Source organism: Cryptomeria japonica, chromosome 3 (assembly GCF_030272615.1).
Source record: "Cryptomeria japonica chromosome 3, Sugi_1.0, whole genome shotgun sequence".
Lineage (NCBI taxonomy): Eukaryota > Viridiplantae > Streptophyta > Pinopsida > Cupressales > Cupressaceae > Cryptomeria > Cryptomeria japonica.
In genome coordinates, this window is record NC_081407.1 from 396,333,002 (window position 1) to 396,343,095 (window position 10,094).

Genomic DNA, 10,094 nt, shown 5'->3' on the forward strand with positions numbered 1-10,094 from the left:
TTGCATATCTAAGTCTCTGATACTATGTTAAAGCTTATAGGTACTCAAGTTAAAGTCACTAAAGGACTCAAGCTCTTGGGATCACCTGCAAAACCAAAATATCCTTCCATAAGAGAGGAAAGAAAGAACATAAAATTGCAATGATGGATACAAAATGATATTAGATCAATATGATCAATGAATGTGTATATGCGTACAGATGTACAAATGGGACCTTTCTTATATAGGAAAAGTTGTGAGCTAGGACTAAGTAGGACAATGGCAAGTGTCTTAATTGAAAGGAAGCAAAGGTATAGAAAATGCTTCCTAACACCAATCTGGTGGTGTCACATTTTATCTATTTGCCTTGATTAATTAAAGAACAAGACTATTCATGTTAAAGTCACTAAAGGACTCAAGCTCTCGGGATCACTTTCAAAAACAAAATACCCTTCCACAAGAGAGGAAAGAAAGAGCATAAATTTGCAATGATGGATGCAAAATTATATTAGATCAATATGATCAATGAATGTGTATATGCATGCAAATGTACAAATCACTTTCTTATATAGGCAAAGTTGTAAGATAGGACTAACTAGGACAATGGCAAGTGTCTTAAATGAAAGGAAGTAAAGGTGTAGAAATCGCTTCCTAACACTATTCTAGTGGTGTCACATCTCATCTATTTGGCCTGATTAATTAAAGAACTAAATTATATTTTAATATTAATTAATTATCTCTAATTATTTGATTATGAATAAAATGTTAAAAATAGTTGTGATATTATTATTCCTTATCATGTGCATACTTCGATTATGATTTTGAGAGCTAGCATATTGACTAAGTGTGACTGAGTGCAAGTATGAGTCAAAGATGAGAAAATGGTTGAGGAGAAGTGATCTTGCCACTTGGTAAAGAATGGTCATGGTAGATGCCTATTTCACACACCACATAATCTCATTCAAAGTTGCATTGTGAACGACATGATGTTTGCATTTTTTAATGGCTTGATGATGTCTATGATCTTATCATTTTCATTGTGTTGCTTTAATGGTATGACAAGAAAAATCTCATTTAAAGTTGCATTATGAATGACATGATGTTTGCATTTTTTAATGGCTTGATGATGTCTATGATTATCATTTTCATTATGATGCTTTAATGGTACGACAAGGAAGATAAAATTCCCTTCTTTGTTTTACATTCATGAATCCATGTTTCATGTTCATCTACATTAAAGAAATGAATGATTGTTTAATATTGCAAATTCTTTCAAAGAAATCCAAATAATGCTTGTTATCATATATAGTATATTGATATTTGTTTAAATCATGAATCAAACTATGATAAGTTTGTATGAGTCAAATTCCATATGTGGTTTGAAGACCAACTAACTTCAACTAAAGCTCAAACATTATAACCATCCTTGCAATCAATTGCATAGCTTATGACAACGAACATTCAAAGGTTCAAATGCAATAAACAAGAGTCATTAAATCTAATCTTTTTTGACATCGATGAAAATATAAATGCAATTAGCAACAACAAATTCTAAATTAAAATGTAACACCTATCATAAAGGTGATTCTCTTTACACTATGTAATTTATGTTCTTTCTTGAATAACTAATAGGAATCCATGGAATGTACAACTCGTATGAATGCCATTTGGCAAAGGAAAACTATAAAAATTTATTTTGGGAGAAGGGGAATCATTACGAGAATCACTTATTTTGGTGTGTATTTTAACTCTTAAATATTTGTTTTTTATATATGCATTTCTTGTTGCATAGAGTACAAGGGCTAGAGTGATCAACATGCATCAAGAGAATGAGGAAAATGTGTATAGAAAAGAATAAAGAAGCAGAGTTTGAGGGAGAATAGGAGGAGAAAGGCAACAATCAAGGTCAAGGTATTTTCATCTTGTTCTCCCTTGGTAATGATAGCACCACCAAATTTGGTAGGTTTAAAAGGTATGCAAGTCAAGTTTTGTGCAAAAAGCCTCTTTTTTGCATTCATTTGATGACTCAATAATAATTTTGTGTGTATCTCTCTCTCTTAAATTCATCTTAGTTACAAGAAAACCCTCATAGAGACCTACATGTGGAGTTTCCCTTGCATGAGCAATGAATTCTTATAAGAAACCTTCCTTAGAAATAATAAATGATATATCAACTCATTCTTTTTTTTAAAGCAACATAATTCACATCACTTGAGGTTTAATGCCACCCAATTTGCATATGATGTTTATGCCATGGTGTTTGCATGCACACCAACCACTATATTAATCAACTATTAATTATTTGATAATTATATTTTATGCATTGATTTGTGTCGATATCCCAATTTGAGCCTTATCAAAGTATGGCTTTACACCTTGTCTGTGCAATTTTATTTTATGCAAATGAACATGCATGTGATTTAAAAGTTTGATTTTGTATTTGACATTAGACTACTCATGGCCTTTGGTAATGCATTTATTATGTTTCTATACTCTTTTTTAGCACAATAGGGAAACAATTAAATGGAATTTCTAAAACCCAAATCCATCAAATCCAATTGTGAATACCATTGCATTTGTAGCAACTACATCAAATAGATCACATAGACCGCATGCACTACATATAATTCCATCTTATGCATGTATTATCTAATAACTATTCTTTTAGGTACAGGATTGCAAGCACCAATAATGGTTTAATGTTCCATACAGGCACACCTATGATATTTCTATTTATGCCCTAGCCTTAAGCGACATCACTTTGTTGGGGATTCTTGATATCATATTTTTCTCAAGTTTAATGTAACAATTAGTTCCTTAGAATATGAATCTAGTAACATTGCATTGGAGTTTTATAGAGTTTAAAGGAATATTGGTGGTTTGTACATCTTGAGATCATATATATGAGAATCATATCTTTAAGCTTCAGACATCATCTTTAAAGGATAGACCCACATTTTTAAGAAATTATCAAATTTGCAATAATTAAATATAATAATTTAGTTCCTCCTTCAATGTGTAGGAAACTTCTTGAAGCATATAATTTAATAATACTTAAAGGCTAGGTATTGATGCTAGAATATCAATATGTTTTATGTCACAATTTCTCACAATGAATGGTATATAATACTTCAAACCTTGGTGTCGTTATTGATCTCTAATACTTCTTAGATATCAAGAGGAAGTTGATTATAATTATAGACGCCTAAAAGTTGCACAATGAATTAAGTGAATTTTATTCATTTAATTATTCTTAATTCTTCCAATTAATTAAATTAAGATTTAATTAATATCCATGTTCTTCTAATCGCCTATTAATTAAATTAAGATTTAATTAATATACCCTTCTTCTATCTAAGCCATTTAATTAAATTTACATTTAATTAAATCCCCCCACTTGCAAAATCCTACAAATGCAAGTTGCAACCACAATTGAAATAAATTAATTTTATTTTAATTAAATTATATTTCCCCCACCCACTTGCAAAATCCTACATCTCCCACTTGTCTCCTAAACCCCTTCTAGATTCTTCTAATCAATTGTAATTCAGCCTAATCCATAAAGCAAAGAGAAGTCACTTCTCAAAGTCTCCAAAGTCTTTGAAAACCATTAAAGGCTTTGTGTCTTCAACAAGCTAACTTGTTGAGTTCCCCCAAATTTGGAAGGACTCTTACAAATTTGTCCTCAAAGTCTTGCAAACCATTAATGGTTAACTCACCCTTTTGGCATGGTTAGAGACTTTTTGCCTAACTCAACCTTCATCTAACCCAGGGGTCTCATCAAGCACTCATGGCTTTACCCTTGGTTATCTCCTTAACCCTTGCACAAGAGTTTACCCCTTGGATAAAAGCTTTATCCAATAGATGACCCTAGTCTAACCTTAACCTTACCTCCTAAGGTAACCTTCACGTCTTCTCAAGCATTTAATGCTTCTTGCATCTCCTCTCAAGCAATCTCTTGTTGACAATTGTCACCATTTCATTGGTGAGAATTGTAAACATGGATTGATTAACTTTCAATCCTGGCCCTTGTTGATATTATTCAATCTCAACCCTCCATTGCCCTATTTTCCCTATAAATAGAGCCCATTCCTTCTTCAAAAGAATCAAGTCTTTGTGCATCAAACTTATAGTCTCATAACATTAAGCATATTATCTCTCTTTGATAGAATAGAATTTTAGATCATTTGGATAGCATTATGGTCTTAGATATATCATGTTAGCTTCATCTTAGTATCAATATTTTGCATCCTATCATCATCTAGTTTCGTATTTAAATCATTACTAAGATCTTGGTTGCATTCCATTTAGATCTTAGAATCATTAAAATCTCGTTCTTTAGGTTGTCATCAAAGAATCAAGTGTTCTTCCAAGCTAAGAGCTACCTTGAATCTTGAAGATCCTTGGAGATAGAGGAACATGGAATGATTTTAAAGAGTTTGGATTCATTTAACTTGCTTTGTTTGGATTTCTAACCTCTAATGCAATGTTTCGTGTGTGTTTGAATTATTTTCTCCTCTTGCAGGTTGATACCACATTTTTAGCATACATTTATGGTGCCCACTGTGAGGCACGTCCCAAAAAATAACATCATTTTTCATGCAGGTAGAAGACAACAATCACACCAACATACCAGAATAGCACAACCAGAAATTCCTATAGCGCATATGTGCTAAACTTTAGCGCATTTTGTAACCTTTCTGGCGCATCCCCTTTTTTGCTTGTTAAAGGCATAGGAGCATTGTTTTAGCACATTCGAGCCACATAATAGCGCATAGGTGCTTTTTATTAGCGCTTTTAAACCATTCTTTAGCACATCTATGATATAGTTTAGCGCATAGAGCTGACAGAGGCAAAAATTCGTAGCAGAAGTAAAAAAATTTGGCTTGGGGAAGAAAAATATATATGGAAGTCGACACATTTTGGCACCCACTGTGGGGCTGGACCTCACATATACCTTTAAAAATCTCGCAAAAATAAAATTAACGCATTTGTAATGCAGATTCACGCATGTGTGAATTATTACAACGCTTTTGTTTGATAGGTTAGGGCATTTGCATCACAGGCACATTTGCATCATAGGTTAGCACATTTGCATCACAAGTTAGTGCATTTGCATCGCACGTTAGCACTTTTGTAATGCAAGTTAACGTATTTGACAGATGGGTCAGCATATTTGACAATTGTTTTAGCGCATATGTTCTCTAAGATAGCGCATTTGAAACAGAGGCAAATTTTTTAATCATATCTTGAAATTAGGCTTGTGCAAGGGTAATATATAGGGAATATAACATATCATCTGATTTGTAGGATCGATTCATGTATTTGTGCTTTGTGCATATTGCAATTTTTATATTTTGCATCCTATAAACATAGCAAAACCCATATATTATGCTTTCTCGTATACTGTGTAGTGTGTAATCATTGTATTTAAGCCATCCTTATTTGAATGCATCCTTAATATACTTCTGCTATATAGCTTGTATTTCAGAGTTATTAATCTTGTGAATAAGAGGCTACTGTGCAGGAGTGGATATATTCTTTTTGTTTGGATAGAATCGATTCATTTATCAATACTAGAGATAACAACATATATAAGTGACATTTCCTCTTCTCTTTTCTCTCTCTTATACTTTAAGTTACATTCCATATATATTGTTAGGATGTTTGAGAGGGGTTTCAGACCTCTAGAAGTTATAATGCAAAATCTAGTTTTTGGAAGATCCTCCAAATTTTAGACTTAGTCAAATTTCAGGGCATTTCAGGATCGGGATTGTAAAAATTGTAACCAAGATTTGAAATTAGGCTTGTGGAAGCCCACCAAAGGTTTTAATTTTTCACTAACTTCTTTATTTGCAAGTTTTAACAGTTTCTTGCAGGTTGGACGAGTTAGAATTAGGATTTGTGATTTATTTCTAGCTTTTTAAAGTTGGAGGAAAAGAACTCATTTTTCCTTTGGACTAAAAAGAACCTCATCTTTCTTTTGGGCTTAAAATCAACTACATTTTCTTTTGGGCTTAAAAAGAATCTCATTGCAAGGTAAAAAGAATCTCATTGCTAGGTAAAAAGAACGACAAATCAAACACTTTGCTTTCTTGCAAGATTAGGGAAAACATTTCAATTTGGGCTTAAAAAGAACAACAAACTTGATTTTCAGTTTTCAAAGCGTAAAAAACAACCACATTTTCCTTTGGTGCATAAAACAACTCACTTCATTTTTGCAAAAGGATAAAAAGAATCTCACTTTCATTGTTTTGTGCAAAGCAAAAAGAGTTTTCATTAAGGATTGACTTCACGATTTTCCTTTTGTTGACCAACATAACGATTTACTTTGTCGACCAAGTTTATTTTTCAAAGGCTTTGGAAATACACACTTTGCTATAAAGAGTTAAAAAGAACACCATGCTTTTTGGAGCAACATCTCCAAATAGAAGTTAGCAAATCATTTCTTTGAAGGATAGAAAGAACTTTGTTTGCTTTGTCTCGAAAGTGGAAGGTATATGCTCTCCCCTTAACTAGGTGACCAAAAAGCCAAACCACTCTTAAAAAATTTATTTACTTCAAGCATTTTAAATCCTTTAGCAGGCCTGCCCTCCCGAGTTGCTCTTAGAGCACCATTTAAATGGTTGGTGAGAGGGGAACGACCTAAGTGGGAAACGACTTTGTCGTCAAGTGTTCCAACCCACTATAATCAAAAGTGGAGGTTGACGAAAGTCCCTTCAACGGTTTTGCTCAGCAATTAGCCTTCCCCAAGTATCTTTACGATACGTAAAGCCTTTGTTCTAAAGGTTGGGAAGCCTCCTGAGGGAGTTTATCACTTAATACCAAACATGAAGCCTGATTACGAACTTTACAAATAGAAACCTTGAGCCGTGTCAGTTGCCAAACATTGGCAATATCATAGTGCAAGGGTGGGGAAGAATCTGCCCCCAATATCACTCACCATATATCTCCCAAGATAACTACTGAATTGTGAAGCAATTTACTTTGGGTTAATTTCTGGCAAAAGGCAAAAAAATGGGCGCCCTCTAGGGGTGACAAGGTTGTTTGAGCTAGCGGAGTATCAAGACTAGTGGGCTATGATATTGTCAATGACCTTAGAATAAAGAGTCTATCTGATGTGTCTTTTGTTGTAAATCAAACCAGTGATAACATCAAGGATTTGAACACATCCTCAAAATAACATACACTCGATGTTTAGCATTAGGATGACCATTGTCTTCATGTGTGTTATGCATTCTTGTCACAAATGTTAAAATATATTGCAAAGTATCCAACAATCAAACTCAAAAGTCAGTTCAAACAAGGAAAAATCATAAAGTGGAGAAGATTTCCAAATCCAACAAAGCATATTTTGAGGTGGTTATCAACATTTCAACTATATTTAGGAAATACTTTCATCCAACAAGATTAGGGGAATATCAAACCAAGTGATCAAGAGTTTATCATGCAACTATCTCAATGACAACAATACCTAGCCAGGTATTCAAGTTAGTCAAATCAAGTTTCCATACCGGGAGACTTTATCCATATCATTTGATGTGCTTTGTCATAGGGTCCTATCGAACAAACCCTATTCGACTTAGTAAGCTTGAGTATCCAAAACGAAGTATCCATAAAGTCAGGTGTTATTTTCCAAAATCATAGCAAAAACATCAAAACAAAGAAATCAAGACAGTTAGCGCATAGGAGCGACAACCTAGCGCTTAACAAACATTCAATAGCGTATTTGCACTAAAACCTAGTGCTTTCATCACTCAACTTAGTGCACAATCAGTATCATACTGGTAAAATTTCAGGTAGCGCTTGTCAGCATCAGTTTGGCACATTTAGACATCAGCATAGCTCATTTGAGGCATATCATAAGGCTTTCAGTCCAAACAACAATGCGTAATCGGGACATATTAGCACATAACCCATCTAGAGCAGTCGGTTTCAAACAGTCTAAACTAGCGTGTGGGAAAGGCAGCATAGCGCATAGAGATCTTTTGCACTTTGAGAGCATTCTTTAGTGCATCCAGTCTCTGTTTTAGCGCATGATCAAAACTAGGAAAAATAGAGAGCAAATCAATCACCTTGAGAAAATTTTATCAACAGTCTTGAATACCCTTTCAGATCCTTTAGCAAACTCAACTGAAAAATTTCAAATCTAATCATCGGTGAGAAAATTTCCAAATCCAACAAGGCGTTCTTAAAACGAGTTTTTCAAATCATCAACTAGCTTGAGATAAGACTTCATCCAACAAAATTAGGCAGTATCAAAAGAGTGATCAAAGGTTCCACCACCCAACATATCCTATCAAAACAATACCTAGTTAGGTCCTCAAGTTGTCAAATCAAGTTTCCATATCGGGAGACCTTTATCCATATCATTTGACACACTTTGTCGTGGAGGTGAATCAAACTAAACCACTACTTGATAAAGTAAACTTGAGTATTCAAACAAAGTATCCAAATCCAACATCAACATCAACATTGATCATTCGTGTATGACCACTCCCCACATTTTGAGAAGAAGAAGTCTTTATCAAAAGACTAGGTTAAAGAAGAGACGGCCTAGTCCTAGGGCCCTTATCGAGAGGAGTAAATTTGTCTACATCAACCTATCAAAAACATCAAATTTGATCATTCATATGACCATCCATCATCAAAACGAGGAAAAGGAAACTCAGTCAAAGGAAACGAGTCCTAACATAAATCAAGATCACAATATCATGACTTCCCAATATGATCTCATCTTCGATCAAGATCCCACCTGTAAAGAATCTTATGATGATCTCCTAATATTTTGGTATTCCATCCATGATGATCCCCTTTCTGTTGGCATTTTGATGATATTTTGATTATCATTGATGGACACACACTTTCTTGCTGTATGAGTTATGCTCAACCAGAAATTGTTCCAACCGGTATTGTGTATTATTGAATGTATAGTCTTTAGACTGTAGGTATTTTGCAGAAGATGGTTTACCGGTCACAGATTGGCTGAAGATCCCAAGCGGTATGAAGACCCCAAGCGGTTCGAGGATCTCAAGCAGTATGAAGGACCCAAGCGGTAGTTAACTTTTGATCGGAGAACTACGATCTTCCAGTCTTCATTGTTGACAAACCGGTAATCAGTATATTGTATTAACCGGTATATATATGTGATGAGTTACCAACCGGTATTACTATAATGTGTGATGAGTTATCATCCTACGACACTTTGTGTGTCATGTTACCAAATGTGTCCAGATGCATTGTACCTAGGAACTTGTAGTCTAACTCTATTGGACCAACGTGAAATCAGATTCCTTTATAAGGACATCATGTCTAGGGTTTGCATGTATGAGATATAGAATAACAAAGGTTATGTGTGATCATCGAAGAGAAGATTAGGTTGTTGGCATTTTTTATGTTTATGTTATGATTGCCATTGATGGACACACACTTGTATTGAGATCCACTTTATATGTATGAGCTAGAGCTCAACCGGTATCTGTTCCAACTGGTATGTTGTATTCTAGTCTTTAGACTATTGGTGATTTTGCAGAATGTGTTTCCCGGTCTGAAGCGGCATGTCGACCCCAAGCGGTTCGTAGATCTCAAGCGGTACGAGGGAGATAAGCGGCACAACACATTCTTACCAGTCTTCATTTGTCAAACTAGCAACCAGTATTTTGTATGAACCGGTAATACTCTGTGATGAGTTACCAATCCACCGATTGTTTGACGGTGCCGACACACTGATGGTGCTTCTTGTGTCGTGTTACTAAGTATGTCTAGATTCATTGAACCTAGGAAATTGTAATGTAATCCTATTGGACCGACATGAAATCAGATTCATTTAAAAGGACATCATGTCTAGGGTTTTAGGTTGTTGCTGAAAGGGTTTATGTCGTACTAAGGTTTAAGGTGGTAGATGAGTTGTTGTAAGAGCGATCTTATCTGAGAAGATCAAGTTGTAATTGAGTGAGAGATAGAGAAGACTGAAGTAATGCTGGAATGCATTAGCAGTGAGCTATACTAGATCTAACCAAGCAGTTTTTGCTATTAGATAGATCAAACACTTGTTGATTACTCACATCTTTGACAAGTCTGTAGCCCTTAATCGGGTAGGCCCAAAAGCCTTTGTA